General features: G+C 46.4%; 1 protein-coding gene across 3 annotated transcripts in view; it reads left to right on the forward strand.

Annotated features, from left to right (window-relative positions):
• Positions 1-2,813: 2,813 nt before the first annotated feature.
• grik5 (glutamate receptor, ionotropic, kainate 5) overlaps positions 2,814-18,565 on the forward strand; it is a 167,205-nt gene continuing 151,453 nt past the window's right edge. For 2 of the 3 annotated variants that reach the window (XM_036969385.1, XM_036969390.1), the window contains exons 1-2: positions 2,815-3,191; positions 3,477-3,621. The gene's annotated coding sequence lies outside the window, so the exon portion shown is untranslated. Of the gene's footprint in view, positions 3,192-3,476; positions 3,622-18,565 lie in introns of all 3 variants that reach the window. The other variant, XM_036969381.1, reaches the window with a different exon arrangement.

Genomic DNA, 18,565 nt, shown 5'->3' on the forward strand with positions numbered 1-18,565 from the left:
GGGGTTTGGGCTAGAGATCAGAGAGAGAGCAGCTGTTGAATGCATATTGTTGTTCGAGGGAGAGATGTTGGGAGGGAGGGGGGAGTGAGAGATGGAGGGAAAGAGGGAGGGAGAGGTAGAGAGGACAGCTCAGAATAGACATCAGAGAAAGGCAGGGGAGAAAGAGAGCATGAAATATTTTGGTCAGGTGTATATGTAAAAAATACTCTTAACTACAGCAAACAGTATGTACTGTTCAGGGCTGGACTTATCAGACACTGACGCACACACAGACCACAGACACACACAGACACAGTGAGGCACCCCAGGCACCTCTTCTAAGCAGCACAGGGGCCAGGGCAGTGGGGGCGGTATAGTTGTGGATGTGATTGAATGGGTGAGACAGAGGACTGAGAAGACTTCTTTCTGTAGGCCGTAGATATGGGTCACCGACATGGAACATTGTGGCTCTGGCCCCTCCCCTCTGGGAATAGACACACACACTGACAACTCCAAACATGAATAATACGTGATACAGTGCTGTTTGCCCACTAACCTTTTCAAAGGTCAATCAACACTTGGCTAATATTTGACTAAATGCAAAGTGAAAATAAAGAGCAGAGAGATAAAAATCAAAGCAAACATTTCAGTGCTGTCTTCTCCAGTATGAGCGACAGAGGGCAGGACACCTACACTATGAGAAACGGGTTAGCATAACATGATGGAATAATGACATAGACCATATGATTGGTCAACATGGAATGAAGATGACACCATTATAGCAAATATAAGAGAGTGGATAGGACATATTGACATGACAATGAGAAAGCAGGACAGAACTACCTAATGAATGTACATGTAACAGCATATGTGGAGAATTGATAGCAAACATAGGAAAGGGGTTTGGACAAACGTGACACAGTGTGAGAGAGACATGGGGATGAGGCAGGACAGATCATCATGGGAGAGGGGAGTGGACAGAGAAATATGAGTTTCTGTTGGGATTGTCCTGTCTGGTGGGAGTGTGGCTCTCATGTTGTGGAGTATTCCTCATGTGACTGTGTCTGGTGGGAGTGTGGCTCTCATGTTGTGGAGTATTCCTCATGTGACTGTGTCTGGTGGGAGTGTGGCTCTCATGTTGTGGAGTATTCCTCATGTGACTGTCTGTCTGGTGGGAGTGTGGCTCTCATGTTGTGGAGTATTCCTCATGTGACTGTGTCTGGTGGGAGTGTGGCTCTCATGTTGTGGAGTATTCCTCATGTGACTGTGTCTGGTGGGAGTGTGGCTCTCATGTTGTGGAGTATTCCTCATGTGACTGTGTCTGGTGGGAGTGTGGCCGTCATGTTGTGGAGTATTCCTCATGTGACTGTGTCTGGTGGGAGTGTGGCTCTCATGTTGTGGAGTATTCCTCATGTGACTGTGTCTGGTGGGAGTGTGGCTCTCATGTTGTGGAGTATTCCTCATGTGACTGTCTGTCTGGTGGGAGTGTGGCTGTCATGTTGTGGAATATTCCTCATGTGACTGTGTCTGGTGGGAGTGTGGCCGTCATGTTGTGGAGTATTCCTCATGTGACTGTGTCTGGTGGGAGTGTGGCTCTCATGTTGTGGAGTATTCCTCATGTGACTGTGTCTGGTGGGAGTGTGGCCGTCATGTTGTGGAGTATTCCTCATGTGACTGTGTCTGGTGGGAGTGTGGCTGTCATGTTGTGGAGTATTCCTCATGTGACTGTGTCTGGTGGGAGTGTGGCTCTCATGTTGTGGAGTATTCCTCATGTGACTGTGTCTGGTGGGAGTGTGGCTGTCATGTTGTGGAGTATTCCTCATGTGACTGTGTCTGGTGGGAGTGTGGCTGTCATGTTGTGGAGTATTCCTCATGTGACTGTGTCTGGTGGGAGTGTGGCTCTCATGTTGTGGAGTATTCCTCATGTGATTGTCTGTCTGGTGGGAGTGTGGCTCTCATGTTGTGGAGTATTCCTCATGTGACTGTGTCTGGTGGGAGTGTGGCTCTCATGTTGTGGAGTATTCCTCATGTGATTGTCTGTCTGGTGGGAGTGTGGCCGTCATGTTGTGGAGTGTTCCTCATGTGACTGTCTGTCTGGTGGTAATGTCTGCCTGGAAGTTATACATAAATAGTGTTTATTCCCCTCTGAAGTGTCAAGATGTTGTCACAGGAGAGCTCCTCTGTCTGTCTGTCTGTCTGTCTGTCTGTCTGTCTGTCTGTCTGTCTGTCTGTCTGTCTGTCTGTCTGTCTGTCTGTCTGTGTCTCTGTCTGTCTGTCTGTCTGTCTGTCTGTCTGTCTGTCTGTCTGTCTGTCTGTCTGTCTGTCTGTCTGTCTGTCTGTGTTTGTCTGTCTGTCTGTCTGTCTGTGTGTGTGTGTGTGCGCGCATGTGTTCATTTGTGTGTAGGTCTGGGTGTGTGTGATTTTGTTTGTCACCCTGAGCATGTAACCATGTCAAGTCCTGTCAGGGTCATTCACTCCAGCTGGGGAAGGAGGACTTCCGTATGATTTTTGTCCTCTCTTTCTCTGTGTGTGTGTGTGTGTGTGTGTGTGTGTGTGTGTGTGTGTGTGTGTGTGTGTGTGTGTGTGTGTGTGTGTGTGTGTGTGTGTGTGTGTGTATTCACATGTTGATTTTCTCTTTCCGTTTTGGTTCAAATACTTATCTCCAAGACTGATAGAGACAGGGGCAGTTGATATTTGTCTTTCAGAAAATCAGAGAGAGAGAGAGGGAGTGGGTGATAGGAAGGAGGGGGAGGCAACAGTGTAGGAGGGAGCAGAGCGAGGGACAGAGGGAGGGACAGAGGGAGGGAGACAGTGCTGATTGGATTGGAAAGAGCTGAGTAGGTACGGGGATACTATTGAGCAAGGAAAAAGCGAGAGAGAGAGAGAGAGGGTGAGTTAGTAAATGCAGTTTGCAGTCGAGTGTCATGGAATCACACTGGTAGCAGGGATAAAGAAAACCTTTAACTAACCATTGAATTAAGGAGAAAAAGAGAATAGACACTACAGAGAGAAAAGAGAAGAGAGTCTGGTCTTTCATCCTCTTATCTGGGCATCAGACGGAGGAGAGGAGAGGAATCCAGAGAGAGGGGGAAGAGATGATAACAGGGTGCTCATTCCTGTTTAACACCATACAGCCAGGAACAGACTGCATCTGCAACATACGGCCAGCGTCGTCATTGGGAATGCTGCGTTACATTGGGATTGTGTAAATGGTATATACCTTGTGTGTGTGTAAGCTATGCATGTGTGTGAGTGTCGCAGTATATTTTGATGTTTTTTTCAGGCTTGTCTAATGGTGTAATTATTTTCATAGAGAAAGAGAGCAAGAGAAGGGGGGTCATGGAAAGAGAGAGACAAAGAAAAATGAAGCCAGAAATTAGATAGAGAGAGTTGATATTAAAGTGTCGGCCTCAGACCTGACTCTGTGTGTGTGTGTGTGTGTGTGTGTGTGTGTGTGTGTGTGTGTGTGTGTGTGTGTGTGGCATTCTACTCTTCAGTGCCAGTGTGTGTGTATCTATGAGCTGATAATAGCAACCCTATTGGTATTCTGAGGAGGGGGCTCCAGGATCTCTCTCTGCTCCTACCCAGGATGGCATCACAGAGACGGGATTGTGCTCGCCTGTGGAGAGGCCACTGGAATGGGTGAGTGTCTATTCCTCATCTTCCTCATATTCCTCTTTTGCTCTCTCTCTCTCTTTAGCAATTTTCTCTATTTTCTTTTTTCAAAATTTCTTTCTCTCTCTCTCGTCCTTCTTTCTTGCTCTCTTTCTCGTTATCTCTCTCTCTCCCATTGTCTTGTTTGTCATTTAGCCACACCATATGCATCCCTGATGAGTTTTTCCTCCTCCATTTCCCTGCTTCCATTTCAACATATTTCAGCCCGTTTTCCCCTCAAGCTCTGCAATGTCTCTCTCCATCTCTCCTTCCTTCCTACCGTCCTCTTTTCATCATCCATCCATCCTCTTCTCCTCCTCCACACAGACATAAACAAGCCTCTAGTGTGATGGATTTTTATCAAATCTGAATGGCTCACTTCCATGTGTTGCTCTGCTCCCTCCCTCCCTCCCTCCCTCCCTCCCTCCCTCCCTCTTCCCCCCCATCTCTCTGTCTCTCCACACTCTCCATATTCTGTTTGAATTGACAATCAGAGAAAACAGTGCAGTCTCTATATTGACACAGCCAGCACAGTAGCTGTAAAAGCTGTGGGTACAGTCTCTGCGTTTTTCCACGATGACCATACTACGCCTGTCTGTTGGTGTGTGTGTGCATGCGTGTGTGATGCCAGGGAGGGCAGGCTGTGTGTTCTATGGTGTTTGTGTCAAACGATTGGCGAGAAATCAGCCAACAACACAGCCGTCCTCTCCTCTTCTTACACCTCCAACCCACCACCATGAGCCGAGCCAACAGCCTAGCACACTACATGCTCCTGTGGGTACTGGGCTGTCAGCGTGGGAACATCCACACATTAGTATTGATTGGAACTGATACACTAAGTGGACTGTGATGTTTCACCTCAAATGGACCGTCTCTCCCCTGTGGCTGCATGCAGAGAGGAAGTGTCAGTTCGGCCTCTTTAACAGCTGACATAGGTTAGATAAGGGTTATAGTACTGGGAAGAGACAGAGATGTTTCATACAAGCTGTACTGATATAACTGTCACATGTCCAGTGTTGCAGGGTACATATAATAGAATACACTCTTAGAAACAGGATAAAATTTGTTACTGTAGTGGTACCCTGTAAGGTAGGACCTTTGTAACTTCACTTATAGGGACGTAATTGTACCCCAGTTCATACCTCAGATAGTACCTTTCTTACATATTGTCCACAGGTACAAAAGCATGATTTTAGTAAAGGTACATTTTGCCTTTATAGCATTTCAGAAATGTACCTCTACCATAGACCACTTAAACTGGTACAACACTTCCACTCACGGGTGGTTTACAAGCCACATCAGGTCTGTAAGTAGGGTTGCAAAATTCCGTTCACTTTCTGGATTTCCTGCTTATTCCTTCCTTATTCCCTCCCAGTAGGAGATTCCTGGAAAACCTGAGAGTTTGAGGAAAGTTACCAGGATTTTGAAAACCTATCTGCAATTCACATGCTGGTAGTGCAAACTGGTGTGTTATTCCTATTAGAATCCAGCCAGGGTTATGATATCCAACAGTGGGAGTTTGTATTCACCTGCATTCAGAATGACTGCTAGGGTTAGGAACATTGTGAGGAGACTACCTAGGCCTTTTCAAATGGAACAACCATTTCAGTAATGACTGCTAGGGTTAGGAACATTGTGAGGAGACTACCTAGGCCTTTTCAAATGGAACAACCATTTCAGTAATGACTGCTAGGGTTAGGAACATTGTGAGGAGACTACCTAGGCCTTTTAAAATGGAACAACCATTTCAGTAATGACTGCTAAGGTTAGGAACAGTGTGAGGAGACTACCTAGGCCTTTTAAAATGGAACAACCATTTCAGTAATGACTGCTAGGGTTAGGAACATTGTGAGACTACCCAGGCCTTTTAAAATGGAACAACCATTTCAGTAATGACTGCAAAACATCCAACTAGTTTAGAAAAATGTATGGTATTTATCTTTGTGTAGCATAAGATTAACACATCAATCAATGTACACGCAATAACACAGAAATAAATTATAATAACCTGGGCATTGTGATCATGATAATGATTGTGGTACAATTTTGCCTTTAGAGTATCGCCACAGTGACAAAGCTGTTTGTTATTTTTAAGTGATCAAAAATGCATCATTGTTCCTTATGGTGGGGTATTAAGAAACAGACCTGTACCTTCATTGTGGAGTTGATTGTACCTTTATATTCCAAATATTGGGTACAAAAATGTACCATTATGCTAGATCAGTGGTTCCCAAACGTTTTATAGTCCCGTACCCCTTCAAACATTCATCCTCCAGCTGCGTACCCCCTCTAGCACCAGGGTCAGCGCACTCTCTGTAACGGCTGTTGGAAGGAGAGGACCAAGGTGCAGCGTGGTACGTGTTCATACTTTTATTAGAACTGAACTCTGAAATAACAAAAATAACAAAGAGAACCCCAACTCACGCCCTGAACAAACCAAAATAGAGACATTAAAAGGATCTCTAAGGTCAAGGCTTGACAGTACCACCCCCCCGGTCGCAAAACCTAAACCTATAGGGGAAGGTCTGGGTGGGCATCTATCCGCGGTGCCGGCTCTGGTGCGGGACGGGGACCCTCGCCGCCGACCCCGGACTGGGGACCCTCGCAGCGGGCCCCGGACAGGAGGGCGACTCTGGCAGCTCCGGACAGGAGGGCGACTCTGGCAGCTCCGGACAGGAGGGCGACTCTGGCAGCTCCGGACAGGAGGGCGACTCTGGCAGCTCCGGACAGGAGGGCGACTCTGGCAGCTCCGGACAGGAGGGCGACTCTGGCAGCTCCGGACAGGAGGGCGACTCTGGCAGCTCCGGACAGGAGGGCGACTCTGGCAGCTCCGGACAGGAGGGCGACTCTGGCAGCTCCGGACAGGAGGGCGACTCTGGCAGCTCCGGACAGGAGGGCGACTCTGGCAGCTCCGGACAGGAGGGCGACTCTGGCAGCTCCGGACAGGAGGGCGACTCTGGCAGCTCCGGACAGGCCGCAGGCACAGGACTCACCAGGCTGGGGAGACCTACTGGAGGCCTGGTCCGTGGAGGAGGCACCGGATAGACCGGACCGTGGAGGCGCACTGGAGGTCTCGAGCTAAGAGCCTGCACAACACGTCCTGGCTGGATGGTGACTTTGGCCCGGCACGTGCGGGGCGCAGGCACAGGACGCACTGGGCTGTGCAGACGCACTGGAGACAAAGTGTGCAGAGCCGGCGCAGGATATCCTGGCCCGAGGAGACGCACTGGATGTCTGGAGAGCAGGGCTGGCACAAGATGTGCAGGGCTGGGGAGGCGCACAGGAGGCTTGGTGCGTGGGACTGGCACAGTCTTCACCAGATGGCTAGCACGCACCTCAGGATGGGTATGGAGAGCTGACTCAGGTGACATCAAATCGAGGACACGCTCCGTCGGGTGGATGTTGTGCCTCATTCACCAACACAGCAACTCTCTCATTACTCTCTTCTCCAATTTCCCCATCAACTCCTGCACTGTCTCTGCTTCGCTCCCTTCGCTCACCTCCAATTTCACCCCGACTGGCTCTGGTTCCATCCTCGGCTCCTTACGGTAAGCACGGGGAGTTGGCTCAGGTCTGAATCCTGACTCCACCACACTCCCCGTGTGCCCCCTCCCCCCAAAAATTGGGGCTGCCTCTCATGTCTGCTTCATTGCCATGACTCCTGGTAGTGAAGTTCTTCCTCCCTCGCTACTTCAGCCTGTTTCCATGGCAGGGTCTTGTCCCCTGCCATCACTTCCTCCCATGCCCACTACGTCCTCCATTCTCTCTTTTCCCGGGCCCAGGATCCCTGCTCCTCCTGGCCACGCTGCTTGGTCCTTTGGTGGTGGGTAGTTCTGTAACGGCTGTTGGAAGGAGAGGACCAAGGTGCAGCGTGGTACGTGTTCATACTTTTATTAGAACTGAACTCTGAAATAACAAAAATAACAAAGAGAACGAACAAAACCGACACAGTTCTGCCTGGTGCAGACACAAAAACACAAAACAACTACCCAAAAGACACAGGTGGGAAAAGGCTTTCTAAGTATGGTTCTCAATCAGAGACAACGATAGACAGCTGCCTCTGATTGAGAACCACACCCGGCCAAACACACAGAAATAGAAAACATAGAACACAAAACATAGTTTGCCCACCCCAACTCGCATCCTGACCAAACCAAAACAAAAAGGATCTCTAAGGTCAGGGCGTGACACTCTCAAATGTTGTTTTTTGCCATCATTGTAAGCCTGCAACACACACACACTATATGATACATTTATTAAACATAAAGAATCAGTGTAAGTTTTTGTCACAACCCGGCACATGGTAAGTGACAAAGAGCTCCTATAGGACCAGGGCACAAATAATAATATTATAATAATCAATGATTTTGCTCTTTATTTAACCATCTTACATATAAAACGTTATTTGTTCACCGAAAATTGTGAATAACTCACCACAGTTTAATGAGAAGGGTGTGCTTGAAAGGATGCACATAACTCTGCAATGTTGGGTTGTATTGGAGAGAGTCTCAGTCTTAAAGAATGTTCCACACACAGTCTGTGCCTGTATTTCGTTTACATGCTAGTGAGGGCCGAGAAGTCTTAGCAGAGTGATTTGCCAAGGCAGGATACTCTGAGCGCAGCCCAATCCAGAAATCTGGCAGTGGCTTCTGATTAAATTAAATTTTCACAGAACCGCTTGTTGCAATTTCAATGAGGCTCTCTTTCCGTTTCGGGAAATTATCTGTGCACCCAATTCAATCAGGTGTTTCCCTAAATTTGACATTGTCCGTAAACTTGAGTTCATTTGCACACAAAAAATCCTACAATGATGGAAAGACCTGTGTGTTGCCCTTGTTAATGCAGACAGAGAAGAGCAACTTCTTAATCATAGCCTCAATTTTGTCCCGCACACTGAATATAGTTGCAGAGAGTCCCTGTAATCCTAGATTCAGATCATTCAGGTGAGAAAAAACATCACCCAGATAGGCCAGTCATCTGAGAAACTTGTCATCATGCAAGCGGTCAGACAAATGAAAATTAAAGTCAGTAAAGAAAACTTTAAGCTCGTCTCTCAATTTTAAAAAACGTGTCAATACTTTGCCCCTTGATAACCAGTGTGCTTCTGTATGTTGTAAAAGCGTTACATGGTCGCTGCCCAGATCATTGCATAGTGTAGAAAATACACAAGAATTCAGGGGCCTTGCTTTAACAAAGTTAACCATTTTCACTGTAGTGTCCAAAACATCTTTCAAGCTGTCAGGCATTCCCTTGGCAGCAAGAGCCTCTCGGGGGACGCTGCAGTCAACCCAAGTGGCATCGTGAGCAACTGCTTGCACGCGTGTTACTACTCCACTATGTCTCCTTGTCATGTCTTTTGCACCATCAGTACAGACACCAACACATCTTGACCACCAAAGTCCATTTGATGTCACAAAGCTGTCCAGTACTTAAAAAATATCCTCTCCTGTTGTCTCTCCTGTGGTTTGCAGAAGAGGATGTCTTCCTTAATTGACCCTTCATAAACGTAACGGACATATACCAGGAGCTGTGCCAGGCCTGCCACGTCTGTTGACTCATTCAGCTGTAACGCATATAATTCACTGGCTTGTATAAGAAGCAGTAATTGTTTCAAAACATCTCTTGTCATGTTACTGATGCGTCGTGAAACAGTGTTGTTTGATGAAGGTATTGTCTGTTTAGTTTTTTTGACCTTTTCCCCCAGCATTGTCCCAGCCATATCCACGGCAGCAGGAAGAATTAAGTCCTCCACAATATTATGGGGCTTGCCTGTGCTAGCCACTTGGTAGCTCACCATATAAGAAGCTTCTAGCTCCTTCTTATTAATGGTATCTGTTGCTTTTATACATGTCTTACTACTCGAAAGTTTACTTAATTCTCGCTTAAAAAAACTCCTGTGACTTATTTTTCAAATTGGCATGTTTTGTTTCTAAAGGTCTGCGCAAGAGTGAAGCTTTCATTGAGTAGAGAGATAGTACTTTTGCACATATAACACACTGTGGCTGAGGAAAGGCACTACTCCCAATATAAGTGAACCCCAAATCAATGTAGTTCTCATCATATTTGCACCTCTTCGATGGTCCAACATCCCTGTCTGTTGTTCGGTGCTTTCCCCGGTAAGGGGGCAGTAGCTCTTAGGCTGCATCAGATTTACAACTGTCAGTGTCCATGTTAGCTGGGCAAACAACAAATGTAGAAATAGTTATGCTAGCATTGGATGTGCTTGTGGAAGCAACACAACTTGTGTAGTCAACAGGTGCAGGTGTAGTACTGCTGGTAGTAGCAGTACTACCAGTAGAGCTGGTATGTGTCTCTATGGACGCAGGCCTTACTTAAAAAAAAAAACTTTTATCCATTTTCAAGCAAACGGAATGAGCTGCAGCTACGTTTGGCTACATACGGACCATTAGTGGAATTCCAGCGAGAGAGTAACGGTTAATGTGATTGGATGTTAATTATTTGACTAGGCTACCTATATTTGACAGGTGGATAGATGGTTTAATTTTATTTTTGGTAATGAAACGAGGCTACTCAGGCGAGAAAAAAAACCTCACCCTGTTGAAAAATATAAATAGACTGTTTGAAAATTAAAACAAATAAAATAAATATACATATTTATATATATGTTTTTTGAAATGTGAGTCACAATTTTATTTGGCGTACCACCACAGCATTGCACTTACCCCAGTTTAGGAATACCTGTAGTAGATTATCCGTACAGGTAGTGAACAGTACCATGTGGCATCATTACGGGTACCTCTGAAGGTACATTATATGTATGTTGATCTTTTTCTACCCCAACTGTACCCTTATTTCTAAGGATGTTTTCACACTTGGTCCCTTTCAGACAATTTTTGTGAACTCAATGCATTTCACTTAATTTTTTAATTCAGACCCCTCACAAGAGCCCCCGAAGCGAAGTGAACTAAAACCATCTCAAGAGGTGGTCTGAGTTTGGTTTGCTTGAATTCAGCGGTCCGGATCCTTTTTTTAGGGCAATGTGAACACGAAGCCACCCAGGTTCACTTGTCATTATTCTCACATCACACACTAGACTACTGCAACAGCGTTTCCCCTGCCATAACCCCTCACACTAGACTACTGCAACAGCGTTTCCCCTGTCATAACCCCTCACACTAGACTACTGCCATAACCCCTCACACTAGACTACTGCAACAGCGTTTCCCCTGTCATAACCCCTCACACTAGACTACTGCAACAGCGTTTCCCCTGCCATAACCCCTCACACTAGACTACTGACATAACCCCTCACACTAGACTACTGACATAACCCCTCACACTAGACTACTGCAACAGCGTTTCCCCTGTCATAACCCCTCACACTAGACTACTGACATAACCCCTCACACTAGACTACTGACATAACCCCTCACACTAGACTACTGCAACAGCGTTTCCCCTGCCATAACCCCTCACACTAGACTACTGTCATAACCCCTCACACTAGACTACTGACATAACCCCTCACACTAGACTACTGTCATAACCCCTCACACTAGACTACTGCAACAGCGTTGCCCCTGTCATAACCTCTCACACTAGACTACTGCAACAGCGTTTCCCCTGCCATAACCCCTCACACTAGACTACTGCAACACTGTTTCCCCTGTCATAACCCCTCACACTAGACTACTGCAACAGCGTTTCCCCTGCCATAACCCCTCACACTAGACTACTGACATAACCCCTCACACTAGACTACTGCAACAGCGTTGCCCCTGTCATAACCTCTCACACTAGACTACTGCAACAGCGTTTCCCCTGCCATAACCCCTCACACTAGACTACTGCAACACTGTTTCCCCTGTCATAACCCCTCACACTAGACTACTGCAACACTGTTTCCCCTGTCATAACCCCTCACACTAGACTACTGCAACACTGTTTCCCCTGTCATAACCCCTCACACTAGACTACTGCAACACTGTTTCCCCTGCCATAACCCCTCACACTAGACTACTGCAACAGCGTTTCCCCTGCCATAACCCCTCACACTAGACTACTGCAACACTGTTTCCCCTGTCATAAACCCTCACACTAGACTACTGTCATAAACCCTCACACTAGACTACTGCAACAGCGTTTCCCCTGCCATAACCCCTCACACTAGACTACTGCAACACTGTTTCCCCTGTCATAACCCCTCACACTAGACTACTGCAACACTGTTTCCCCTGCCATAACCCCTCACACTAGACTACTGCAACAGCGTTTCCCCTGCCATAACCCCTCACACTAGACTACTGCAACAGCGTTTCCCCTGTCATAAACCCTCACACTAGACTACTGCAACAGCGTTTCCCCTGCCATAACCCCTCACACTAGACTACTGCAACAACGTTGCCCCTGTCATAACCTCTCACACTAGACTACTGCAACACTGTTTCCCCTGTCATAACCCCTCACACTAGACTACTGCAACAGCGTTGCCCCTGTCATAACCTCTCACACTAGACTACTGTCATAACCCCTCACACTAGACTACTGTCATAACCCCTCACACTAGACTACTGTCATAACCCCTCACACTAGACTACTGCAACAGCGTTTCACCTGCCATAACCCCTCACACTAGACTACTGTCATAACCCCTCACACTAGACTACTGACATAACCCCTCACACTAGACTACTGACATAAACCCTCACACTAGACTACTGCAACAGCGTTTCCCCTGTCATAACCTCTCACACTAGACTACTGCAACAGCGTTTCCCCTGCCATAACCCCTCACACTAGACTACTGCAACAGCGTTTCCCCTGTCATAACCCCTCACACTAGACTACTGCAACAGCGTTTCCCCTGTCATAACCCCTCACACTAGACTACTGCAACAGCGTTTCCCCTGCCATAACCCCTCACACTAGACTACTGTCATAACCCCTCACACTAGACTACTGTCATAACCCCTCACACTAGACTACTGTCATAACCCCTCACACTAGACTACTGTCATAACCCCTCACACTAGACTACTGCAACAGCGTTTCACCTGTCATAACCCCTCACACTAGACTACTGACATAACCCCTCACACTAGACTACTGACATAAACCCTCACACTAGACTACTGCAACAGCGTTTCCCCTGTCATAAACCCTCACACTAGACTACTGCAACAGCGTTTCCCCTGCCATAACCCCTCACACTAGACTACTGTCATAACCCCTCACACTAGACTACTGTCATAACCCCTCACACTAGACTACTGTCATAACCCCTCACACTAGACTACTGTCATAACCCCTCACACTAGACTACTGTCATAACCCCTCACACTAGACTACTGCAACAGCGTTTCACCTGTCATAACCCCTCACACTAGACTACTGACATAACCCCTCACACTAGACTACTGACATAAACCCTCACACTAGACTACTGTCATAACCCCTCACACTAGACTACTGACATAACCCCTCACACTAGACTACTGACATAAACCCTCACACTAGACTACTGTCATAAACCCTCACACTAGACTACTGACATAACCCCTCACACTAGACTACTGACATAACCCCTCACACTAGACTACTGACATAACCCCTCACACTAGACTACTGACATAAACCCTCACACTAGACTACTGTCATAACCCCTCACACTAGACTACTGACATAACCCCTCACACTAGACTACTGTCATAACCCCTCACACTAGACTACTGTCATAACCCCTCACACTAGACTACTGTCATAACCCCTCACACTAGACTACTGACACAAACCCTCACACTAGACTACTGTCATAAACCCTCACACTAGACTACTGACATAACCCCTCACACTAGACTACTGACATAACCCCTCACACTAGACTACTGACATAACCCCTCACACTAGACTACTGACATAAACCCTCACACTAGACTACTGTCATAACCCCTCACACTAGACTACTGTCATAACCCCTCACACTAGACTACTGACATAACCCCTCACACTAGACTACTGTCATAACCCCTCACACTAGACTACTGTCATAACCCCTCACACTAGACTACTGTCATAACCCCTCACACTAGACTACTGACATAAACCCTCACACTAGACTACTGCAACAGCGTTTCCCCTGTCATAAACCCTCACACTAGACTACTGACATAACCCCTCACACTAGACTACTGACATAAACCCTCACACTAGACTACTGCAACAGCGTTTCCCCTGTCATAAACCCTCTTACACTGGTGCCACAATAGAGAGAAAATGCTGTTTTTGGTTATGGCCTATTGATTAGCGATTGTCAAGGATGCACAGAAATTCTCAAATGTGTGACGTTTTTAGTTCAGATGATTAGTTTGTAATATGTGATCTATAGGCTAAGAGAACTTCATGAGCTGTTTATTCCATTGTAGAGTTTGAATAGTGTGAGAAGCACAGGAGGTTGGTGGCACCGTAGTTGGGGAGGACGGGCTCGTGGTAGTGGCTGGAGCAGAATAAGTTAAATGGTATCAAATACATCAAACACATTGTTTCCATGTGCTTGATGCCATTCCATTCACTCTGTTCCAGACATTATTATGAGCCGTCCTCCCTCAGCAGGCCTCACTGGTGAGAAGACACCAACATATTTGGTAACAATCACAACATAGGGTACAAAATCAATTGTAGCTCTTAAAGGGGCAGTAGTCTACATTGGGAGTAGAATTTCCAATTACAGCATGATTTAATCTGCAGTTATTCTTCTGCTATTTATTCTGTTACAAATAATATGTACATGTTAATAGTACGGTGTGATTGCAGTTATTATGTCTCATCTTTAATAAATGCAATCTATTAGCTTCCAAAATGTAAGTAGCTGTCCGATAACACATTCTGATAGAATGGCTTGTCCTGCACTTTGTAAAAACACAGAGTGCATTGAGTGAATGATCCAAAAAGATCTTGGTTCCTATTTAAACATAGCAATGTGAATACAAAGATGACTAGGACCACAAAATAGGTGAAATGAACTGGCAAAAGAGTTGAGTATCTGGGCTGAACCGGTAAGACTTAGCCTGGAAGCCAGATCGGTTCTGTTTCAGCCAACTGCTTTGTCATTATCATGCTTTGGTATGTTTGGTATTGTTGGCTAAACCTGTAGCAGATTTGGCAAGCAAGCTAGGTAGGAATGGGGCAGAGCCAGGGTTGATCCTGGATTGTATAGGTAGAGACATTGGCTTTATCTTGGCTGTATGTAGGAAAGATGCACTTACAATAACTGAGATATATGTGGTCTCACCTAGCTATTTTAAAATGAATACACTAACTATAATTTGCTCTGGATTAGAGCATCTGCTAAGTGACTAAAATATAAACATGTCTCTATATGGTAGTGGTTTTAACCTGGCTGTATATGTGGAGAGAGGCAACAGGTGGTTTTAACCTGGCTGTATATGTGGAGAGAGGAGAGGTGGTTTTAACCTGGCTGTATATGTGGAGAGAGGCAACAGGTGGTTTTAACCTGGCTGTATATGTGGAGAGAGGAGAGGTGGTTTTAACCTGGCTGTATATGTGGAGAGAGGCAACAGGTGGTTTTAACCTGGCTGTATATGTGGAGAGAGGCAACAGGTGGTTTTAACCTGGCTGTATATGTGGAGAGAGGAGAGGTGGTTTTAACCTGGCTGTATATGTGGAGAGAGGAGACAGGTGGTTTTAGACTGGCTGTATATGTGGAGAGAGGAGACAGGTGGTTTTAACCTGGCTGTATATGTGGAGAGAGGCAACAGGTGGTTTTAACCTGGCGGTATATGTAGAGAGAGGAGACAGGTGGTTTTAACCTGGCTGTATATGTGGAGAGAGGAGACAGGTGGTTTTAACCTGGCTGTATACTGTATGTGGAGAGAGGAGACAGGTGGTTTTAACATGGCTGTATATGTGGAGAGAGGAGACAGGTGGTTTTAACCTGGCTGTATATGTGGAGAGAGGAGACAGGTGGTTTTAACATGGCTGTATATGTGGAGAGAGGAGACAGGTGGTTTTAACCTGGCTGTATACTGTATGTGGAGAGAGGAGACAGGTGGTTTTAACATGGCTGCATATGTGGAGAGAGGAGACAGTTGGTTTTAACATTTCTGTATATGTGGAGAGAGGAGACAGGTGGTTTTAACCTGGCTGTATATGTGGAGAGAGGAGACAGGTGGTTTTAACCTGGCTGTATATGTGGAGAGAGGAGACAGGTGGTTTTAACCTGGCTGTATATGTGGAGAGAGGATACAGGTGGTTTTAACATGGCTGTATATGTGGAGAGAGGAGACAGGTGGTTTTAACCTGGCTGTATATGTGGAGAGAGGAGACAGGTGGTTTTAACATGGCTGTATATGTGGAGAGAGGAGACAGGTGGTTTTAACCTGGCTATATACTGTATGTGGAGAGAGGAGACAGGTGGTTTTAACCTGGCTGTATATGTGGAGAGAGGCAACAGGTGGTTTTAACCTGGCTGTATATGTGGAGAGAGGAGACAGGTGGTTTTAACATTTCTGTATATGTGGAGAGAGGAGACAGGTGATTTTAACCTGGCTGTATATGTGGAGAGAGGAGACAGGTGGTTTTAACCTGGCTGTATATGTGGAGAGAGGAGACCGGTGGTTTTAACCTGGCTGTATATGTGGAGAGAGGAGACAGGTGGTTTTAACATGGCTGTATATGTGGAGAGAGGAGACAGGTGGTTTTAACCTGGCTGTATATGTGGAGAGAGGAGACAGGTGGTTTTAACCTGGCTGTATATGTGGAGAGAGGAGACAGGTGGTTTTAACCTGGCTGTATATGTGGAGAGAGGAGACAGGTGGTTTTAACCTGGCTGTATATGTGGAGAGAGGAGACAGGTGGTTTTAACCTGGCTGTATATGTGGAGAGAGGAGACAGGTGGTTTTAACCTGGCTGTATATGTAGAGAGAGGAGACAGGTGGTTTTAACCTGGCTGTATATGTAGAGAGAGGAGACAGGTGGTTTTAACCTGGCTGTATATGTGGAGAGAGGAGACAGGTGGTTTTAACCTGGCTGTATATGTAGAGAGAGGAGACCGGTGGTTTTAACCTGGCTGTATATGTGGAGAGAGGAGACAGGTGGTTTTAACCTGGCTGTATATGTGGAGAGAGGAGACAGGTGGTTTTAACCTGGCTGTATATGTGGAGAGAGGAGACAGGTGGTTTTAACCTGGCTGTATATGTGGAGAGAGGAGACAGGTGGTTTTAACCTGGCTGTATATGTGGAGAGAGGAGACAGGTGGTTTTAACCTGGCTGTATATGTGGAGAGAGGAGACAGGTGGTTTTAACCTGGCTGTATATGTGGAGAGAGGAGACAGGTGGTTTTAACCTGGCTGTATATGTAGAGAGAGGAGACAGGTGGTTTTAACCTGGCTGTATATGTAGAGAGAGGAGACAGGTGGTTTTAACCTGGCTGTATATGTGGAGAGAGGAGACAGGTGGTTTTAACCTGGCTGTATATGTAGAGAGAGGAGACAGGTGGTTTTAACCTGGCTGTATATGTAGAGAGAGGAGACAGGTGGTTTTAACCTGGCTGTATATGTGGAGAGAGGAGACAGGTGGTTTTAACCTGGCTGTATATGTGGAGAGAGGAGACAGGTGGTTTTAACCTGGCTGTATATGTGGAGAGAGGAGACAGGTGGTTTTAACCTGGCTGTATATGTGGAGAGAGGAGACAGGTGGTTTTAACCTTGCTGTATATGTGGAGAGAGGAGACAGGTGGTTTTAACCTGGCTGTATATGTAGAGAGAGGAGACAGGTGGTTTTAACCTGGCTGTATATGTAGAGAGAGGAGACAGGTGGTTTTAACCTGGCTGTATATGTGGAGAGAGGAGACCGGTGGTTTTAACCTGGCTGTATATGTGGAGAGAGGAGACAGGTGGTTTTAACCTGGCTGTATATGTGGAGAGAGGAGACAGGTGGTTTTAACCTGGCTGTATATGTGGAGAGAGGAGACCGGTGGTTTTAACCTGGCTGTATATGTGGAGAGAGGAGACAGGTGGTTTTAACCTGGCTGTATATGTGGAGAGAGGAGACAGGTGGTTTTAACCTGGCTGTATATGTGGAGAGAGGAGACAGGTGGTTTTAACCTGGCTGTATATGTGGAGAGAGGAGACAGGTGGTTTTAACCTGGCTGTATATGTAGAGAGAGGAGACAGGTGGTTTTAACCTGGCTGTATATGTAGAGAGAGGAGACAGGTGGTTTTAACCTGGCTGTATATGTGGAGAGAGGAGACAGGTGGTTTTAACCTGGCTGTATATGTAGAGAGAGGAGACAGGTGGTTTTAACCTGGCTGTATATGTAGAGAGAGGAGACAGGTGGTTTTAACCTGGCTGTATATGTGGAGAGAGGAGACCGGTGGTTTTAACCTGGCTGTATATGTGGAGAGAGGAGACAGGTGGTTTTAACCTGGCTGTATATGTGGAGAGAGGAGACAGGTGGTTTTAACCTGGCTGTATATGTGGAGAGAGGAGACAGGTGGTTTTAACCTGGCTGTATATGTGGAGAGAGGAGACAGGTGGTTTTAACCTGGCTGTATATGTGGAGAGAGGAGACAGGTGGTTTTAACCTGGCTGTATATGTGGAGAGAGGAGACAGGTGGTTTTAACCTGGCTGTATATGTGGGGAGAGGAGACAGGTGGTTTTAACATGGCTGTATATGTGGAGAGAGGAGACAGGTGGTTTTAACATGCCTGTATATGTGGAGAGAGGAGACAGGTGGTTTTAACCTGGCTGTATATGTGGAGAGAGGAGACAGGTGGTTTTAACATGGCTGTATATGTGGAGAGAGGAGACAGGTGGTTTTAACCTGGCTGTATATGTAGAGAGAGGAGACAGGTGGTTTTAACATGGCTGTATATGTGGAGAGAGGAGACAGGTGGTTTTAACCTGGCTGTATATGTGGAGAGAGGAGACAGGTGGTTTTAACCTGGCTGTATA

Source organism: Oncorhynchus mykiss, chromosome 3 (genome assembly GCF_013265735.2).
Source record: "Oncorhynchus mykiss isolate Arlee chromosome 3, USDA_OmykA_1.1, whole genome shotgun sequence".
NCBI classification, from domain to species: domain Eukaryota; kingdom Metazoa; phylum Chordata; class Actinopteri; order Salmoniformes; family Salmonidae; genus Oncorhynchus; species Oncorhynchus mykiss.